We start from the raw sequence: 22,836 nt of genomic DNA, 5'->3' as shown, positions 1-22,836 counted from the left end.
AGATTTTCCTATGTAAAATCAAGTGACCCCTGGGGCGGTGTCAGTTTTGACCCCGGGGTCATGATTTGAACAAATTTTGAAGAGGTCCACTAGGCAATGCTACATGTCAAATATCTAAGATCTAGGCCTTCTGGTTGATTTTAAGATTTTTTTGAAGATTTTCCTATGTAAAATCAAGTGACCCCTGGGGAGGGGTCAATTTGGACCCCGGGAGTCATGATTTGAATAAATTTTGTAGAGGTCCACTAGGCAATGCTACATGTCAAATATCTAAGCTCTAGGCCTTCTGGTTTATTTTTTAAAAAATTTTGAAGATTTTCCTATAGAAATCTATGTAAAATCAAGTGACCCCTGGGGTGTAGTCAATTTTGACCCCATGGTCATGATTTGAACAACTTTAGTAGAGGTCCACTAGGCAATGCTACATGTCAAATATCTAAGCTCTAGGGCTTCTGGTTTTTGAGAAGAAGATTTTTAAAGATTTTCCTATGTAAAATCATATGACCCCTCGGGCACTCAGGCGGAGTCAATTTTGACCCCGGAGTCATGATATGAACAAATTTGGTAGAGGTCCACAAGGGAATACTTCACGCCAAATATCTAAGCTCTAGGGCTTCTGGTTTTTGAGAAGAAGATTTTTAAAGTTTTTTCCTTTCAGTTGCCATGGCAACCAGAGTTCTGCATGGGATTCAATTCTTTGAACAATTTTTTGAGCTCAAGGAACATTCCTGTGAAGTTTGGATGAAATTGGCCTAGCGGTTTATGAGGAGATGTCGTTTAAAGTAAAAGTTTACGGACGGACGACGGATGCCAGACGATGAGTGATCACAATAGCTCACCCTGAGCCTTTGGCTCAGGTGAGCTAATAATGAAAACAGTGAAAATGATCAAACAAACATTCCTCAAACACTTTGTTCATGCATTGTATTCAAGTATTCGCAGCATGTTTACCTGTTATTTGCAGCATGATTGCAGAATGTATGGCAGGACTCCAGAAGGCTTGTAGTCATGTCCTAGCACTCATTTTCTTGATATAAGCAGATAGAGACTAAATCACTGTAATAGAGACAAATGGTTGTTACTGTCGGATTATAAGTCTAAGTATGATACACCTTATAGGAGCCAAGAAGCCGCATGATCAATAAATACATTCAATGCCCTGCCATAACTGTAAATGTAACAAATAAAGTCAAAACTGTGTTAAAGACCACCTCTGAACAGAGACCACCTGACTTTAAAGAACACACACTTTCTTTTCCATTTTAACATTTACAGCGTATTTTAACCTGTCAATAAAGACCCCCTCCCAATAAAGATCACATTTTCGCTCTCCCAAGAGTGGTCATTTCAGACAGGTTTGACTGTACCGTAAAAAAAAATCAAGAAGTGTCCCTGAAGTGACACATTCAGATTTCATGTCCTTCATCAAGAATTTGAGCACACTCAATTCAAAACAGGCCTTATTATCACTAGTTATTGATCGGAAATGGTTTTCAATGTTCAGGCCCATGTAACCTTGACCTTTGACAGAGTGATCCCAAAATCAATAGGGGTCATCTACTCTTCATGATCAATTATCCTATAAAGTTTCAACATTCTGGGTCAAGTGGTTCTCTAGTTATTGATCGGAAATGGTTTTCAATGTTCAAGCCCCTGTGACCTTGACCTTTGTCGCAGTGACCCCAAAATCAATTGGGGTCATCTACTCTTCATGACCAATCATCCTATGAAGTTTCAACATTCTGGGTCAAGTGGTTCTCTAGTTATTGATCGGAAATGGTTTTCAATGTTCAGGCCCCTGTGACCTTGACTTTGACGGAGTGACCCCAAAAACAATAGGGGTCGTCTACTCCAGCAGCCCTACAACCCTATGAAGTTTAAAGGTTCTAGGTCAAATGGTTCTTCAGTTATTGCTCGGAAATGAAGTGTGACATACGGACAGGGCAAAAACAATATGTCTCCCCCAGAGGGGTGGGGGGGAGACATGATGATCACCTCGTCAAGACATGTGCAGAACACGCATCAGCCATTCTGACTCAAGGTTAAGGTCACAGCTAAAAATGAAAGGTATGATGAGCCTTCCTTCCATTTTGTTTCCACTATATATCTCCTTGATATGCAATTAAATTTTCAAAATCTAAAGAATGTGTCCTTGAACATTTCCTTTCTTATATATTAAAATTGACATTACAAAATTGTCCATAACTCGACCATATTCTATATAATTCTGACCAAAAGAAAATTCAGAATTTGTATTCACTATCTGTTATATACTGGCTATAAAGACAGCAGAATTATTACCTTGCAGTCCCTGCAACCTGTCAGTGATAAAAGGCCATTGGAGCTAAGACCTGCAGTCGTGAATTGCAGAACACATGGACTACTGTGTGCATACTGATATGTTTTACTGCATTGCAGGAAGATGAGTCCCAACAAGTGATGGTAAGGGGAGAAGAAGTTACCATTAAAATAGTAACTGTGGAGGATCACACAGCAAGAGCGAGGTCTGCAGCTGACACCGAAGCCAGGCCAGGAGACCATGTGAGCATAACATATATTAATTAACTGTCATCAACGTATACCAAAATACAACCAACTTGCCCCATGTGGTTCTGGAGCGATCTGTGTATGAAAAGAATTGGAACCACTGCCTTACCCTTGCATGATCTAAATGTAGTTTTCACAGAAATGCTGCCACAAGATACTACCCTGCTGGTTGCCCAAATAAGATCTGCGACAATCTTAAAATGGAGATCCAGAATGCACATCGTTACTACGGTCCAACTTACCAAAACACTGACGCCAGCCAGTGGTGCAGTAATCCATGGGAAGGCTAAATGTTTCATGTCGCTTATGGTTACAAAGATGTAACGAGTGCAGCAGAGACGGACTTCAATGGCATAGTTAGTGTTATCAACCACAAAAGCTTTCAGGCAAAAGTCTGATAACCTAAGCAAGAAAAATAACATCTTTGAAAAGGTATATCTTTAGTAGATTCTATATTGAAATACTTTTTTCAGTTAAACTGTATGTTATATAAATATTACGTGTGTGTGTGTGTGTGTTTGTGGTTTGGGTTTAACGTCTTTTTCAACAATTTTTCAGTCATATAAATGACGGTGTCTACTTGTAGCAGTGAGCACAATGCCCAACTTTATAGTGCTGCCTCACTGGAATATCACGCTGTAGACACATTACATGATACCCCACCCAGTCACATTATACCGACACCTGGCTGACCAGTCCTAGCACTACCCTCCTAATGCTAAGCGCCAAGCGAGGAAGCTACTAGAACCATTTTTTACGTCTTTGGTATGACACGGCCAGGGTTCGAACCCACGACCTCCCGCATTCGAAGCGGACGCTCTACCACTAGGCTACCAAGGCAGTTATAAATATTACATTTCTGATATGTGAAAGGGACTTCTTTCTTGATTAATGGTATAGCAGAAAGATACCATGTTCTAACGTCATAATATGACCAATCTTCAATTTTAAAGAAAGACCATTTTATTTTTCAAAAAATAAAGAAAACTAGAGCTATCACTAAAGGTGATGAATGTACCCCCTGCATGCACTGACACAGTACATTGCAATTTGACGCACACAAGATTGCATAATTATGTGGACTGTATGTATATAGACTGTATGTATACAGTATAGTAACAAAAAACAAAGTCCCATAACTATGCAGAATATTTATCTTAAAGAATGTAACATGCACCATGCACAACTAGGGTTGGTACTGATCACTTGTGTGAAGTTTCATTAAATTGTGTGCAAGGGTTTGGTAGATTAGGCATGCACAAGATTGCATATGCAGACTGTATGTACATAGTATGTTAACAAGAAACAAAGTCCCATAACTCTGCAAATTTTGTCGCTGAAAGAACCTAACCTGCCCCATGCACAACTACTGTTGTTACTGATCACTGTTGTGAAGTTTCATTAAATTGTGTCAAGGGGATGAGGAGAGATGGTGCGCACAAGATTGTATCTATGTATATAGTATAGTAACAAAAAAAACAAAGTCCCATAACTCTGCAAATTTTTTTTCTGAAAGAACCTAACATGCCCCATGCACAACTACTGTTGTTACTGATCACTTGTGTGAAGTTTCATTAAATTGTGTCAAGGGGATGAGGAGAGATGGTGCGCACAAGATTGTGTCTATGTATATAGTATAGCAACAAAAAGACAAAGTCCCATAACTCTGCAAATTTTTTTTCTAAAAGAACCTAACATGCCCCATGCACAACTACTGTTGGTACTGATCACTTGTGTGAAGTTTCATTAAATTCTGTCAAGGAGATAAGGAGTGATGGTGCGCACAAGATGGTGCGCACAAGATTGCGTCTACGGACAGACAGACAGACAACCTGAAACCAGTATACTCCCCCTTACAACTTTGTTGTCGGTGGGTACAACAAGATAATGGGTGAAGTGACTTTATTTGAAATCATCTTGTTTGTATTAAAAATCACTACAATATTAACAGCATTTTGTTTTGGTCAGTTTATAAGGTCATTAATTCAAAGTGTTTTGATTTAATTACATGTCAACCATTAAAAGCAATTATAGATGGTCGTAGTGAACTTTTCTTTAAGTTTAATTTAGATTTATCAGGCTAGAGAAATTTACAGACTATAGATTTATTGATAAGCTGCAGTGCTGATTAAACAGTTGAATCAGCACTGCAGCTTAACAAACAAGAGGGTCATGATGACCCTGGATCGCTCACCTGAGTAATATGAGCTACATGTTTCTAATGTCAAACTGATGATAAAATATTAAGAAAGTCAGTAGGTCACATTCATGGTCAATGAAATTCAGTTTTACGATTTGTGTGCAAAACTGTGTAAGTCATCAAAATTTCAAGGCTGTATCTTAAAAAACAAGAAAGTAGGTCAGTAGGTCAAGGTCACAATTAAGTGACACCATATTACTTGGGGTCATCAGGTAATTATAATTAAATAGTCTTGGAAATAGAATCAGATGATTTTTTAAGTATTTTTCCTATATAACTCACATAATAACTAAGTGACCCCAGGGCAGGGCCATATTTGACCCTAGGGGGATAATTTAAACAATCTTGGTAGAGGACCACTAGATGATGCTACATACCAAATATCAAAGCCCTAGGCCATGTGATTTTGTACAAGAAGTTTTTCAAAGTTTTCCCTATATAACTCTATATAAACCGTGTGACCCCCGGAGCGGGGCCATATTTGACCCTAGGGGGATAATTTGAACAATCTTGGTAAAGGACCACTAGATGATGCTACATACCAAATATAAAAGCCCTAGGCCATGTGGTTTTGTACAAGAAGATTTTCAAAGTTTTCCCTATATAACACTATATAAACCATGTGACCCCCGGGGCGGGGCCATATTTGACCCTAGGGGATTAATTTGAATAATCTTGGTAGAGGACCACTAGATGATGCTAGATACCAAATATCAAAGCCCTAGGCCATGTAGTTTTGTACAAGAAGATTTGCAAAGTTTTCCCTATATAACTCTATATAAACTATGTGACCCCCGGGGCGGGGCCATATTTGACCCTAGGGGAATAATTTTAACATTCTTGGTTGAGGACCACTAGATGATGCTACACACCAAATATCAAAGCCCTAGGCCATGTGGTTTTGTACAAGAAGATTTTCAAAGTTTTCCTTATATAAGTCTATATAAACCATGTGACTCCCGGGGCGGGGCCATATTTGACCCTAGGGGATAATTTGAACAATTTTGGTAGAGGACCACTAGATGATGCTACACACCAGATATCAAAGCCCTAGGCCCTGTGGTTTTGGACAAGAAGATTTTTGAAGTTTTCCTTTCGGTTGCCATGGCAACCAGAGTTCTGCATGGAATTCAATTCTTTGAACAATTTTGAAAGGGGGCCACCCAAGGATCATTCCTGTGAAGTTTGGTGTAATTCTGCCCAGTGGTTTTCAAGAAGAAAATTTTTTTTAGGAAATGTTGACGGACAGACTACGCACGACGGACATTGAGTGTTCACAATAGCTCACCATGAGCCTTTGGCTCAGGTGAGCTAAAAATGCTACTAAAACATCTTGTTATGCCAAAAGCATTCCTTGGACAGTTAGATCATCTGTTGTGGACAAAACCCAAAATGAGTACTCTTGCTGCAGAAGCTTGCATCATGTTCTTAAATAATAAACAACTGACTGGTGAAACTCCACAAATGAAAACGAAAAACAAGAGTTGATAAAGAAGGCTTCAAAATCAATGAAAAATATGTGCCAGAATTATAAACGCAGGTTGAACGCCATTGAAGAGCAAAGAGAATTGCTGTGTAAGACCAAATTCATTAAAAAGAAACTGCAAGAAAGTAAAGCTAAGACAGCAAGAAAATACAAAAAGGACATCATTCATTTTGGTTTATGGCAAGGTGAATCAGAGGTGGATAATATGCTGTTGTCATACAAGATATTCAGTGATAAAACTAAAGCTATTAAATAGGGATGGGAACGAATACTGAAATCAATATTCGAATATTCGGTTTGCCATATTCGAATATATTCAAATATTCGGTCTGTTTTAATTGACACTTTAAATTCTTATTAAGTGATTGGCATATAGACACTGTACTCCTTTATATAAAGCGTGAATCATCGTACGTAATAAGGCCTAAACCGCGGACATTAACGTTTTATTTCACGATTCTTTAAGTCAGGGTTCCCACACTTTTTCGTCTATGAAATTTAAGGACTTTTCCAGGACCTTGTTGCGATTTTCAAGGACCTCTGTACGACATATCGGGTTGTACGTTCCCGTCAATTTTTCTAGATTCAGTGTAAAAATATAAGAACAAGAGGGCCATGATGGCCCGATATTGCTTAAAAATTTCTACTTATTAAATAAATACAGGGTCTGCACTCTGCAAATTTTCTTTTTTTTTCATTTAGTTTCCTTACTGTCCTGAAGTTTTGTTTCTCAAGGAAACTATGAATCATTTACTTGTCTAGCATGTTGTGAAGAATTAATCAACTCCTTCATAATAACTACATTTCTGGTGCCACTTACATTATTTATATAATCTTTGATACACTTCTAGCAATTAAATTATTTTCAGTCAAGTTGTTGTTTGATCACTGAATCCAAGCGTGTCACTAATCACAGGGCTTCTTCAAAATCAACACAAAAATGACCGAAAGCCTAAAATTACTGTTTAAAAATTCAAGCATAGCTACCTATATAGGCCCATCAACCACAAAAACATCGGTATTTTCGAAAAAGGAAATTGAAATTACATCCACGTCCGCCATTTTGAATCATGAATTACTTCCCTTAGCAAAATTGGATAATTCCCGGTATTTTCCCGTACCTTTACCGTTTTCTTGCTAAATTCCCGGTATTTTCACGGCCGGGAGTCAATTTTTGAAATTCACAGACTTTTCCCGTTTTCCTGGAAGCGTGGGAACCCTGGTTAGTATAATCATGAACATATTTAACTAATTCAGTGTTTTACCTTAAAAATGATACAAAAAACATCAAATCGATTAATATAACTAAGACCGTCGCAACTTTATCTAAAAGTAGCAGGTTGTCCCATTTAAGCATGTCTCCCACTGTTGTATTACTGCCGCCATTTTGAAAATTTTCAATCAGCGAGTAAAAAGCAAGTATGGTAGACTTAAACCTCCTTCAACATGATCTAATGCATCAATCATATGTTATTTCTTGCTTTACTATAAACTACTTCAAAATTTATTTCGAATACGGCCAAATTCGGATGAAAACCGATCCTGCGGGCGGTCTGAAATGTCGTACAAAATATTGTAAAAAGATAGACAATATCTACAAGTTTGGTATTATTTTCGAATAAAACAAGAGCTGTCACCAATAGTGACAAATGCCCCGGCAGCACCTTGACCTTTGACCTGTTGACCCCAAAGTCAGTAGGGGTTTTGTACTCATAAAGTACTATCAGCATGTAAAGTTTGAAGGTCCTGGGTGTAGTGGTTCGCGAGTGAAGTGCCTTCATGCAAAAAGTTAACGTTGGCCCCTGTGACCTTGACCTTTGACCTGGTGACCCCAAAGTCAATAGGGTTGGTTTACTCAATAAGTACTATCAGCATGTGAAGTTTGAAGATCCTGGGTGAAGTGGTTCGCGAGTAAAGTGCCTTCATCCAAAAAGTTAACGTTGGCTCCTGTGACCTTGACCTTTGACCTGGTGATACCAAAGTCAGTAGGGATGGTGTACTCAATAAGTACTATCAGCAAGTGAAGTTCGAAGGTCCTGGGTGTAGTGGTTCTCGAGTAAAGTGCCTTCATGCAAAAAGTTAATGTTGGCCCCTGTGACCTTGACCTGGTGACCCCAGTCAGTAGGGGTGGTGTACTCTATAAGTACTATCAGCATGTGAAGTTTGAAGGTCCTGGGTGCAGTGGTTCGCGAGTAAAGTGCCTTCACACAAAAAGTTAACGTTGGCCCCTGTGACCTTGACCTTTGACCTGGTGACCCCAACGTCAGTAGGGGTGGTGTACTTAGTAAGTACTATAAGCACGTGAAGTTTGAAGGTCCTAGGTGCAGTGGTTCGTAAGTAAAAGGCCTTCACGCAAAATGATAACGTTGGCCCCTGTGACCTTGGCCTTTGACCTGGTGACCCAAAGTCAGTAGGGGTGGTGTACTCAATAAGTACTATCAGCACGTGAAGTTTGAAGGTCCTAGGTGCAGTGGTTCGCAAGTAAAAGGCCTTCATGCAAAAAGATAACGTTGGCCCCTGTGACCTTGACCTTTGACTTGGTGACCCCAAAGTCAGTAGGGGTGGTGTACTCAATAAGTACTATCAGCACGTGAAGTATGAAGGTCCTGGGTGCAGTGGTTCGCGAGTAAAGTGCCTTCATGCAAAAAGTTAACGTTGTGACTAACGAACGAACGAATGAACGGACGGACAGTAGAAAACTAATATGCCTCCCTTCGGGGGCATAAAAAGTTCTAAAACTTGTTACATAAAACAGGCACCAATAAAAATGAACAAAAGATAAAAGGTATCACATTTACGCCTTATACAAACTGTTAATCCGTAACGATGACCCCAGCTAATTATGCATTGCAATTTTCTTGATAACTGGACAATTTTGACATGCATCTGACACATTTACGCCTGTTGCAAACTGTAAATCCGTAACGGTGGCCCCTGCCAATTATGCATTGTTAATTGGACATCTTCTGATGAACAAACACGACAGAACAGATGGTTTTATTCTATAGAATTAGCATGCTTATATTGCCCAAAATCAATATTTATTTTGAAAAAAAAAAAAAGAAAAAAAAAATAATAATTTACGAATATTCGAATTGGATTTTCATATTCGAATATTCAACTAATTTTCGAATATTCGTTCCCATCCCTACTATTAAAGCACAGTTATGGTTCAGGAAAAATGTTCTGCATCAACTTCCAAGTGACAAAACAAAAGTTTAATTTCTCTAAAAAGGCAAAGATTTCTCACCGTTAAAGAATTAACTGCAAACCTGAAAGAGCTTGTGACACTGGCTATTGTAGCAGATGATGATAGTCAAAAGCACATCTTGGTAGGGAAAAGAGTGCGGCACCAATTTGTTGAAGATGGCTAGTCTAAATGGTACACAGGAAAAGTAATTTCACAGGTAATTGCATGTAGATGTTGTCTGTCATGCATGATTAACCCATTCAACGTATTCATACTTATCCCTCCTATAACAAGACGGCCATGACGGCCCTGTATCGCTCACCTGACCTACTGACCTAAAGATCATCAAGATTAACATTATGACCAAATTTCACTAAGATATGGTCATAAATGTGGCCTCTAAAGTGTTAACTAGCTTTTCCTTTGATTTGACCTGGTGACCTAGTTTTTGAACAGTGGGGTACTGAGTTCGCCCACATTTCTATGACTCCCCGGGATTATTTTGAGGAGATGTGCCCCATCTTCTGCAACACGGAAGTGGGGTTTGACGATATCGGGGAACACATGCGAGCCCACGTCTGGGAGTACCAGCTGAGCGATAAGCCAAGACGCCTGTTGGTAGGTGGTACCAAAGCCCAACAAATACTCCTCGCCATCCCCTTCCTTAAATGGTACTTGGACCACGGACTCAAAGTGAGCAAAATCTACCAGATAGTCGAGTACCGGAAGATGGCCTGTTTCAACTCCTTCGTGAAGGAAGTGAGCAACGCCAGACGAACCGGGGATGCTTGCAAAGACATGGCCATCATCGCCGATACGATGAAATTGATCGGCAATAACGGGTAAGTGTATCTATTTATTTAGTTTGTTAGTTATCTTTCATGGTAATTCATTCGTATATTTAGTTAGTTTTAATGAATTTGTCTACTTTAAATGTTATTTTAAAAGAACTTTATTTACATATTATTATATTTATTTACTTTTATTTTAGTTACGGTTCGTTAATACTGGACAAGACGAAACACCGTAATGTCTATTACGTGGAGGGAGAGAACAAGGCATGCTTCAAGGTAAATAAGCCGCAGTTCCGTCAGACTACGTGCCTGGACGAAGAGGACCAGTATTATGAGGTCGAGGGCGCCAAACAACGCATCAAGCTCGACCTCCCCGTGCAGTTGGGTTTCTTCGTACTGCAGTACGCCAAGTTACGGATGCTGCAGTTTTACTACAACCTCCTGGACAAATACGTAGACCGCTCCAATTTCAAATATTTGGAGATGGACACGGTTGGTTGATTTTCATTAAAATATTCGTTGATATAAACATTCTAACTATATCTTTTCAAATCGATCTGTAAGGGAGATAAAAATTTCTAATTCAGTTTTGCTTATACATTTTCTTATTTCAGGACTCCACCTATATGGCCTTATCGGCGTCGAGTCTCGACGATGTTGTCAAACCCGATATGTTGGCGGAATATCAGGATGGACTCACGGGACTATGTGACGACAAGTATAATCCCGTTGGAGATTGCTGGTTCCCCAGAGAATGCTGCACCAAACACACCAAATATGATAAAAGAGTGCCCGGTCTCTTCAAAATGGAATACGAAGGCGAGGAGATGATAGGTCTCTGCTCCAAGACCTATATAGTGAGCAAAGATGAGCAGGATTTCAAATTTAGTTCCAAGGGCGTATCCAAGCGCCTGGTCAAGGAACCCCTAAATATTTTTAAAGAAGTGCTGCAAACTGGAAAACCCTCGTCTGGGGAAAATAAGGGGTTCCGCGTAAGGAATAACGGGGTCTATTCCTACAATCAGACCAGGTGCGGATTTTCTTACTTTTATTGTAAAAGAAGGGTTTTGGAAGAAGGAATCCACACAACACCCTTGGACATTGTTCTGTGTCCCAAGAAACTGTCAAAAGAACATGAATCTATGGAGGTTGATATGATAGACGAATTGTCGGAGGATGAACTGTTAAATATGCTTTAAATAGAAGAGTTTTATAAATATTTCGAAATTGTGTATTCGTGAAAATGTACATTTTCGTATGATCTATACATTTTAAATTTTAAGTTTTATAAATTTGCATATTGTGAGTTTTGTGAATGTTTATTTTTTTTTTTTTTAATAAATGTGTACGCTATGAATATTTTTAGAATTTGTAGTTTCATGAATTTATACATTTTGAAATTTAAGAATTTTTACATTTAATGTTTTATAAAATTGAATACTTTGAAATTTTATGAATTTTAGAATTTGTAAGTTTTAGAAAAGTGTAGATTTTGAATTTTACATATTTCGAAAATTTGTAAATTTTGATTTTTATAAGTTTGAATATTTTTATAAATTTGTACAATTTGAAATTTTAATTCTATGATTTTGTACATTTTTCAAGATTTGTGTTGAATATCTTTTGAAAATTCAGATTTTTCTATATATATAAAAATTATATATTTAACTATTTGATACATATAATAAAAATCGAGACCTTTATTCGCTTTTGCGTCTTAAGTTTTTGTGACATAGCAATTTTATAAATGAAACTGATATAACGTCTTCTCGTCATTCTCAAGATGTATCCTTTCCCTATATGTACGTCTATTTCTGTGTCTGGCGCTACGTGCAGTGGCAAAACCACCTGGTTATTTCGCCTCTTACGTCACAAAGAGGATATGTTTGATAGTCCCCCTCAGAAAATACTGTATTGCTACGGCATCTATCAACCTTTGTTCGAAGTCATGGAGCGAGATCTGCCATTTGTTAGCTTTCGTCACGGCTTACCTTCTGAAGAAGACTTAAATGTTCTTTCGGACGAAACCGTATGCAATTTAGTGGTGTTAGATGTCCCACGCGTACTATAGAAATTAGGATTAACGTGTTTTTATAAGAGTGATATTACCGTATTTTCCCGAATTAAGGCCCACCCTCTAATTAACGCCCCCCACCCGTTTCGGAGGGAAAAAAAGTCAACAAGAATGAAAAAAAAATCACCTACCTCATTTTTATAAGTTCACATAATAAGTAATTTACAGTAAGTATCCAATGTATTAAGAATTAAACACACTTTTAAACAGTCCATGTACCATAAATCCAAAACGTTTATACTAAGTACAGTACATATCCAATCATCAAATAGAAAATTACACGGTAAATCCATTTTTGATTTGTTTTTGCACCACCCGCGCACATGCTTCCTGTCGACTTTAAACAAATTTGCGGCAACGTGTTAACCTTTTCTTCGGCAGTTTTAATAACTTTTAATTTAAATGCCGACACATAAGCAGCGTGTCAAACCACTGACATTGTGTATTGCTACCCGCATGTACTAAGGAAAATATTATCGTGGTACACAGCTGTTTGGATATGATGACATAATGTGTAATGTCGCGAGCGTGTCACGGAATACATGAGGTACCATATTTAAATGCATAATTTTAAGACACACTGCATTAAGTTGGATGCCAAATAATTACGTTTTGGGGGAATTAAACAACACAGAAACACTTTACAGTTGGTTTGAACGATGTTTTTAAGTTTTATAAAATTTTTCATTTTTTATATTTTTTTTTATGCTTTGGAAAATGTAACGCCCCCGGGGGCGTTTATTCGGGAAAATACGGTATCTTTGTACCGTTAGCACTTTTTTGCCAGTAGGGCAGGTGAAAGAATGCAGGTTACTTTGTATAAATTCAGTTTTACTCAAATACCGGACTTACTAAAATTTGACATTCATTAACACTTTGAGTCATTTGCAATCGCAAATGCTAAACAGTTAAATATGGATTTCTCAAAAATACTCAAAATTGAACTACTGAACAATTAGTTTTTGTGAGGAGTTTGCATGTTGGCGAAACACGATGACAGATACGTTGATTCAAGAAGATAGCCAGGTTCTGAAACTACAAAAAAGGCTGACAGCAAATCGGAGGTAAACATGTTGGATAAAAAAAATACTGTTTTTGAAGTAATCTGGTATTTTAAGTATGGACTAGTGCTTACTGGTAATATATAATATACATAATCACATACAAATTATCAGATTCTATTAGAAATTATGGTTATATTCATTTTTGTTCTTACAAAAACAGGAACCAGTGTCGGTGTTTATTTATTTATTTATTTTGTTTATCAGGATAAAATGTTAGTGCGTAGATGCTCGTAGGACTACGAACACTTTTAACTATATCGTGCCTTTCTTGTAAGAATGATGTAGTTGTTTGACTTTCTAACAGGGCCCAGTTGTTCGAAACTTTAACGGGCTGTTAGTTTAGTTTAGTTTATACTAATTTGTTTTAGCTCGATTGTGATGAAAGCTTCAAGCTTATTGTAACCACTCTCGAGTCCGTTTCCTGGGAAAACCTGTACTGGTGCCATATGAGAAGTCATGGTCGTGACCCCAATGATGCTCGAACCCATGACCCCTGCAGTAAGCTGTTAAACTAACCGCCTGTAAAATTTCTATTCAAGATACTAGTCTTGGTGGTTGGGAAACACTAGTATGATGTTTTAATTTTACTGTAAAGATGATTTAGTGTTTATAATACTTAACAAGTACATTTGTTTTTCTAAGTTTTCTAAACTGTCGAAATATACTAATAAATTTAATCGACCATTACCTCAGTCGCCTGTTGAAGTTTCGAACAACTGGATCCAGTTGTTTGCAAATGTAAGGATCGTGCTGACATGTCTATTTTATAATAAGTGAACATAAAAAGTTACAACAAGCCAATCTTATTTTTTATCCCATTGTCTACTACTCCCATCTGTCTATTTGGTATGTGAAACACCACAAACAGTTGAAGGATCTTTTGTAAGGGGCCAAGTTTATGTCAGTGAATGATTCAGTAATGCAAACATCAAATCAATTTCGTCATGCTGCTGCTGTGTGTGCTATCCTCAAACAGAAATTTGCCAAGAGTGTTACTCAAGTTCTCTGATTGGGGTACTGATCAATGAAAATGTGCAACAATAAGTTTTTTTAAAGATCTGAACTTGGACATGATTGTGTTAGCAAGACGTGCACCAGGAAACAGTTGGGTGTATCCTGCCGAGAGGGTTAATTATGAGTATCCTTAACCTAGGACTTCAAAACTGCGCACCATGCTGCAGAACAGATAGTGAAAAATCCTTTTTAGATACAGGCCTGTCCGGCTAATTCTAGCTCTTTGCGAATAGACGGTCTGGTTCAGTAACGTGCCTAGTGTTATAGTACCGATACACGCGAAGCCGTCTTTCCTAGGATGAACCAGTACAGGCCTCTTAGTTAGATGGGAGACACTCAAGGCCTAAATTAAAATATTGTATGTTTGCCCTTTGCCGACCAATCCATGAAAATTGGCTTGACTCGAAACATTTTATATCTATTTTGTCTGCAAGATTTATTTTTTTCCTTTAGGGATTCCATTTATATAAATAATTAGATAAACATTAAAGCTTTAGAATGGTACAAAATCATTAAAATCGACTGATGTTTTCACTCCCACATATTGATTTATAAATAAGAAGCCGTACGTTCCGAGCACATGACGCACCAATGAAAAATATTCTCCGAAACCTGAAGGCCTAGAGCTTAGATATTTAGTGTAATGTACATATACAAATGATTGTTCAAATTGTGATCACAGGGTCAATATACTTATTTATATTTGATGGTTTGACCTAATTGATGGGTGAACTATTACACAACTTAGGCCACACCAAACTGATTACCTGTTCGTCGGATTTCCCGCACCAATTTGACGGGAAATGAAAAAAAAAATATTTTAATTTTTTTTTGACAGCCTGCACCTGGCGTATTTTTTGTGCTGGGTCGAAATCAGTAGGAACAAAAAAAAAAGTGGAAATTCCGAAGTTTAAACGCAACTTGCTTGTAATTTATCGGAGCAACGGAAGAACATGTTCTCTAATACAGTCACCGATCCGACTACGTAGTCTCCCTACCGCACAGAAGGGATACCTACCCCGGTAGTACGAGGTTATTCGATTAAAATTTGTAATATTCGATCACTTTAAAAATAGGGCATAACAAAATGGCAGCCCCCTATGTCTTTTTTTATCTCATGCCGAGATGACGAACGGCAGGTATTTTCAGCAACAGCTGTTGAGATTTCCCCCAGCTGCAGTTTTACAGAGATGTTAGGGCTGCTGCGCTATACAATAAGATGAATCTTTCCGCAGATACAGCCGTGTAAAACCCACCGGGGTTATGTGTGTTTCTCAAACGCAGGTTTTTGTTTTTGTTGATTGTTCTACAATTCTTTATTTGGTTTGAGTGATATAAAAGATGGTACATGACAATACACCAGGAATTCTAGACATTTGCTTGTATGTCACTCAAAAGTGTCAACATTTGTTTTTGTTTACTTTGTATAGTCAAACTCTCAAAGTGCTGGATTTTCATTTGATTTCTGTCAGTAAAACCCAGCCTGCAGACTTGGCACCGAATAGTACCTCCTCAGATTAACAGGTTCAATAGAGTGCTGTGTGATCTGCATTTGTAATAGATACAAGTCATGTTGTCCAGCACTTCAAAGGTTAAAAGGTCTAATGTCAGGAGCAGATATATTTCTTTTTATTGTATGCACATTAAACATTCATGCATATACTCCAAAGACAATGCTGTCTGAATGTTACTTCACACAGATTTGTTTTTCCGGCTTATGAATAGAAATACACTTGATTTGGTGATAAACATGACACAAGCGATTATTTATTTTTTATTTTTATTTCATCACTCTTCGCTCGCTTCAATAAATGATTTGAAAAAAAAAATTATTATTTTTTCGCTCACTCGCCCCAAATATTTTTGAAAAAAATCCGAAGAACAAGACATCAATTTGGTGTGGCCTTATGCAAGAACTTGGTATATATTAAACAACTTTGAAAATGTAAAATTATATCAGAAGTCCATAAGTGAGCAGGAATTTAACATCGGATTATATCGTCTTATCTAATGTGTGTGTGTACTAACATTTTTAATATGCACTGTAATCATATATTATGCTTTTGCCTCATGGGAGTTTAAGAGGTTGCATAGTATGCACCTTATATTTTTGGAAGATTCTTCACACTTTAAAAGGAACATTTATGTTTTCGGTGCTCGGCTGACATGTGCCCGTCTGAAATACTTGTGCAAGCACATGATTCTGAACTTGAGCAAAATGGTGCAGAGCCTGATGTACCATTAGTCAAGCCAAATGTATCACCAGCACCTACTTATTCTACACCTGACAACCACAGTATACTAACCTGACAGAGCCGACTCAGTGTCTGAAGCTTCCAATTCTGAGTCAAATTTAGTAAGTGAAAGTATATAATTATGTAGAATTTTTTACTCTGGTGTTAATTAATCATGATTCATTTTTAACTCACCTGAGCAAAAGGCTCAAGGTGTCAGCTTTTGTGACTGCTCGATGTGTCGTGTGTCAACAATTTCTAACAAGAGGACGATGATGGTCCTGAATCGCTCACCTCTTCCCACATGACCAAGTTTTGAGTATGACGTCGTTTTTTCTATTATTTGACATAGTGACCTAGTTTTTGAGCTCATGTGACCCAGTTTTGAACTTGACCTAGATATTATCAAGATAAAAATTCTGACCAATTTTCATAAAGATCCATTCAAAAATATGGTCTCTAAAGAAGTCACAAGGTTTTTCTATTATTTGACCTATTGACCTAGTTTTCGAAGGTACGTGACCTTGTTTTGAACTTTACCTAGATATCATCAAGGTGAACATTCTCACTAATTTTCATTAAGATCTCATGAAAAATATGGCCTCTAGAGAGGTCACAAGGTTTTTCTATTTTTATACCTACTGGTTTAGTTTTTGACCGCACGTGACCCAGTTTCGAAACTGACCTAGATATCATCAAGGTGAACACTCAGATCAATTTTCATGAAGATCCATTGAAAAATATGGCCTCTAGAAAGGTCAAAAGATTTTAATAATTTTAGACCTACTGACCTAGTTTTTGATCGCAGTTGACCCAGTTTTGAACTTGACCTAGATATCATCAAGATGAATATTCAGACAAACTTTCATACAGACCCCATGAAAAGTATGGCCTCTAGAGAGGTCACAAGGTTTTTTTATTATTTGACCTACTGACCTAGTTTTTTTAAGGCACGTGACCCAGTTTCAAACTTGATCTAGATATCATCAAGGTGAACATTCTGACCAATTTTTATGGAGATCCATTCACAAGTATGGCCTCTAGAGAGGTCACATGGTTTTCTATTTTTAGACCTACTGAACTAGTTTTTGACCGCAGTTGACCCTGTTTCGAACTTGACCTAGATATCATCAAGATGAACATTCAGATCAATTTTCATAAAGATCCAATGAAAAATATGGCCTTTAGAGAGGTCACAAGGTTTTTCTATTATTTGACCTACTGACATAGTTTTTGACGGCACATGACCCAATTTCGAATTTGACCTAGATATCATCAAGATGAACATTCAGACCAACTTTCATACAGATCCCATGAAAAATATGGCCTCTAGAGAGGTCACAAGGTTTTTCTATTATTTGACCTACTGACCTAGTTTTTGACCGCACATGACCCTGTTTCAAACTTGACCCAGATATCATCAAGATGAACATTCAGACCAATTTTCATACAGGTCCCATGAAAAATATGGTCTTTAGAGAGGTCACAAGGTTTTTCTATTATTTGACCTACTGACCTAGTTTTTGAAGGCACGTGACCCACTTTCGAACTTGACCTAGATATCATCAAGATGAACATTCAGACCAACTTTCATATAGATCCCATGAAAAATATGGCCTCTAGAGAGGTCACAAGGGTTTTCTATTAATTGACCTACTGACCTAGTTTTTGAAGACATGTGACCCACTTTCGAACTTGATCTAGATATCATCAAGGTGAACATTCTGACCAATTTTCATGAACATCTCATGAAATATATGGCCTCTAGAGAGGTCACAAGGTTTTTCTATTTTTAGACCTACTGACCTAGTTTTTGACCGCATGTGACCCAGTTTTGAACTTGACCTAGATATCATCAAGATGAACATTCAGACTAACTTTCATACAGATCTCATGAAAAATATGGCCTCTAGAGAGGTCACAAGGTTTTTCTATTATTTGACCTACTGACCTACTTTTTGAAGGCACGTGACCCAGTTTCGAACTTGACCTACATATCATCAAGATGAACATTCTGACCAATTTTCATGAAGTATACTGAAATATATGGCCTCTAGAGAGGTCACAAGGTTTTTCTATTTTTAGACCTACTGACCTAGTTTTTGAAGGCACGTGACCCAGTTTCGAACTTGACCTAGATATCATCAAGGTGAACATTCTGACCAATTTTTGTGAAGATCTTTGAAATATATGGCCTCTAGAGAGGTCACAAGGTTTTTCTATTTTTAGACCTACTGACCTAGTTTTTGAAGGCAGGTGACCCAGTTTCGAACTTGACCTAGATATCATCAAGGTAAACATTCTGACCAACTTTCATAAAGATCCCATGAAAAATGTAACCTCTAGAGTGGTCACAAGCAAAAGTTTACGCACGCACGGACGGACGACGGACACCGCGCGATCACAAAAGCTCACCTTGTCACTTTGTGACAGGTGAGCTAAAAAGTCTTCTTCGAAACCACTTGGCAGATTTACATCAAACTTCAAAGGAATGATGCACGGGTGGCCCCTTTTCAAAATTGTTCAAATAATTCTACAAAGAACAAATACAAATTATGATCCCAGGGTCAATACTTACTTATATTTGACCATCTTGACCTAACTTCAGATGCCATGTTAATAGCAGGGTTGTGTGTTAGATATGGTTAGATCTGGTAGGCCATCTGATGTCCTCAAATACTCAAGAATTTTTACAATCCTGGCAAAAGCCATCTTCGATGTAAATGAACTTGTAAACTGTTCTAGGACGGGGAAAAAACTTCAAAATGTATCGGCTCGCCAAGACCACCACTGAATGCAGACACGTTACTAATATTAGAGAGACTTGTTATAAGAATAAACGGGATTTCGAAGGAATGTTTCTCCACGAAGTTGGAAAATCTTCATAAGGAGGTCACACTTTAAGGACTGAATAGACCAGAAAAAATTGTTTAGTCTGATTCAGTTGTGGTGATTAACTTGCTGTTTATTTTATAGTTTCAGATTTTAAGAAGTTAAAGTGTCGGTGCATTTGTTTGTTGACTTAACATTTTTTGCTAATTTAAGATCTGATGGATCTCATGGCATAATGCCATGTGTTTGTCTTGTACGTATTCTGCTGTTGGATTGCTGTACATGCTGACAACTGTAACAAGAGTTTGCAAGCAACTGATTTTTCTTGTTTTTACTACATTGATTATTTTGCATATGAGTATGAAAGAGACTAAACCCAACTGTGTTCTTTGAGTATGAAAGAGACTAAACCCAATTGTGTTCTTTGAAAAAGAAGAGCTGATTAATTGCTCAAGGACAGGAAAAAAATCTGTCAAGTCAGGGAAAACAATTAAACCTGGTTTGGATGGTAAAAATGTTCATACTGGAGAGTGATGCCAATGAACTGATGTGTCCAGTGCCTTGTTTCATGAGGTACCATACAAGATTGATGAAATTCAGTGTTCTGATGATCTAATCAAGTGACATAAACATTGCAGGTATGATTTGGGTAGAAAAGGAAAGGACAAACAAGAAGTAGTTATGATATTGTATTACAAATTCTCAAAATTCAGTATTTATTTTACCCAAAAAAATGGTGATTTTACCCCAAAATGATAAAAAAATTACAGAACACATACATAACAATGTACCATGCGACAAGTCAATATATTAAATTAAAACAAAATTTGTCAAAATAATTGACAAACAACCAATTTAAACAGCTTAACAGGGAGGATAAAAGTGGCACAGAAAAAAGGCTTTAGGGGCAACCAAGCCAATGGTGGATACCCATCAACATTATGGCATGCTACCGGCAGAAATGCTGGCTCAGTCACCATTGACCTTCTGCAGACTGCAGAAAGGGGAAACCGTATACCATTGCAAGGAATATCAAAATGCAGAATTGCTACACAATTTCATTTCTGGATGAACAAAATGAGGAAAAATATGGGTTTACTGTATGTTTTGTGGTTGTAAATGACCTGAAATATGCAGTAATAAAAGTCTGCAGCACTGATAAGTTTGTTTTGGATAATGCAGATATAGATCATATCAATGATGAAACCTTACTCAACTGTGTTCAAAATAATCTGTGTCCTCATCAAAAGAAGGTAGTGGTCTTTCAAGAGACAGTTATTGTCACCGTTGACAAGTTGTTGAAAAAATGTGTTTTGAATACTGCTTAAGCCGGTGCTAGGGGGCATGGGCAGTGTTGCATTTTCCATTACTGTTCATGAACAGCCTCAATCAAACCGAGTCTGCAATTTTCACTGACTGCATTGTTCTCGGTGCTTCCTAGGGATCTACTTTGCGGATTATATTTATATGGAATTCAACCAAAACTTGAAATTTCTAAGTAGTCCTCCTAATACACTGGAACATATCATTGCCAAAATCAACCCAGGCCTTTTGGTCTTTTAGGAAGTCCCGACCTAAAATCACAGACTGATTAAGCTTTTTGAAAACAATCAGGGGAGGTAATCAGGTATAAGATAAAATAACTTTGGAACCCACGAATGGATCTGATTTGTCATGGAATCTAAGATGTATTGTTGTTGAAGATATTTTGGAAGTTTGTATCAAATAAAACCATAAATGAAGTCTCTATATGGCTGCAAAAGCCGAAATAGCCAATTTTGGACCTTTAAGGGGCCATAACTCTGGAACCCATGATGGAATCTGGCCAGTTCAAGAAAGGAACCAAGATCTTGTGGTGATACAAGTTTTGTGCAAGTTTGGTTAAAATCAAATCATAAAAGAAGCTGCTATTGTGCAGACAAGGTCAAAATAGCTAATTTTGGCCCTTTGAGGGGCCATAACTCTGGAACCCATTATGGGATCTGGCCGGTTCAAGAAAGGAACCGAGATCTTATGGTGATACAAGTTTTGTGCAAGTTTGATTAAATTCAAATCATAAATGAAGCTGCTATTGTGCAGACAAGGTCAGAATAGCTAATTCTCGCCCTTTCAGGGGCCATAACTCTGGAACCCATAATGGAATCTGGCCAGATCAAGAAAGGAACCAAGATCTTATGGTGATACAAGTTGTGTGCCAGTTTGGTAAAAATCAGATCATAAATGAAGCTGCTATTGTGCAGACAAGGTCAAAATAGCTAATTTTGGCCCTTTCAGGGGCCATAACTCTGTAACCCATAATGGGATCTGGCCGGTTCAAGAAAGGAACTGTGATCTTATGGTGATACAAGTTGTGTGCAAGTTTGGTTAAAATAAAATCATAAACGAAACCACTGTCGTGCAGACACGAAATTGTTGACGCACGGACGCACAGACGACGGACGAAGATTGATCACAAAAGCTCACCTTGTCACTATGTGACAGGTGAGCTAAAAAGAAGGTAATTTTAACATATGTGCAAACATTACCGAAGTTATTATGTAAAAAAAAAAAACACACACACACACGTTGAAATAATTTGTTTGTATCTCTGAAAAAAAGTTAGTGTTACATAAGATCATTGTCATCCCTATTTCACTTTATATTTCATAATTTACAGACTGTTGATAAATCCCGTGATGAAAAAAGCAACGGCAACAACTTGTAAGACGTTGTACAAAAGGAAAGGGTTGGTATTTGTTTTATTATTTAACATTTTAACAGTACAAAACATATTGATTTTATTACTCAGGTCTAATGCTAACCCAGAATTCATTTATTAAAAGAAAAAGCAACAACATAATTTAACAGAAAGAAAATATAATTTTTACTGCAAATTCGATAGCTTTTCTTAATAGTGTACAAAATTATTACTTTCAGCGCGCGAAACCAGAGAAAGAATTAGTACTGCGAGAAGACAAGTGCCAGCCGACGGGAAATTTCCAAGGAACAAATTGCAATATGACTATTTGAGTTCATTAATTTGTATTTTAATAAACATATTGGAAATTTGTACTATATTTTCTTTCAATCTTTTAACAATTATCAAGGAATGCAAGGTCACCTTTGAAACAAGCAACACATTTTGTACTGTTAACTCACCTGAGTACGAAGTGAGCATTTTGGGATACTGTCGTCCGTCTATTCTTTAGTCAACGTTTTCTTCAAACAACTTCTCTGAATTAAAAAAAAACCTAAACAAGAGCTGTCCATAAGACAGCGCGCTCCACTATTCGGGGATTTGACAGTAAAATGAATATTATGTCTGCATAAGAGACCTCTACTTTAAAAGGAAGATACACCAAGGGGCATAATTCCATCAAATACACAAATTTGAGTTATTAGGATTGTTACAACACATGCAG

At 37.5% G+C, this 22,836-nt stretch overlaps 1 long non-coding RNA gene across 1 annotated transcript in view; it reads right to left on the bottom strand.

Moving 5' to 3' along the window:
• Positions 1–306: 306 nt before the first annotated feature.
• Positions 307–22,836, bottom strand: part of LOC123552107 (uncharacterized) — an 83,699-nt gene continuing 61,169 nt past the window's right edge. The window contains exon 3 of the long non-coding RNA XR_006686557.2: positions 307–22,836. This exon is cut by the window's right edge and continues 15,197 nt beyond it. This is a non-coding gene — a long non-coding RNA (uncharacterized LOC123552107).

Source organism: Mercenaria mercenaria, chromosome 4 (assembly GCF_021730395.1).
Source record: "Mercenaria mercenaria strain notata chromosome 4, MADL_Memer_1, whole genome shotgun sequence".
Taxonomy (NCBI): Eukaryota; Metazoa; Mollusca; class Bivalvia; order Venerida; family Veneridae; genus Mercenaria; species Mercenaria mercenaria.
The sequence above is the reverse complement of the archived record's forward strand: the minus strand, read 5'-3'. Positions and strand labels throughout refer to the sequence as shown.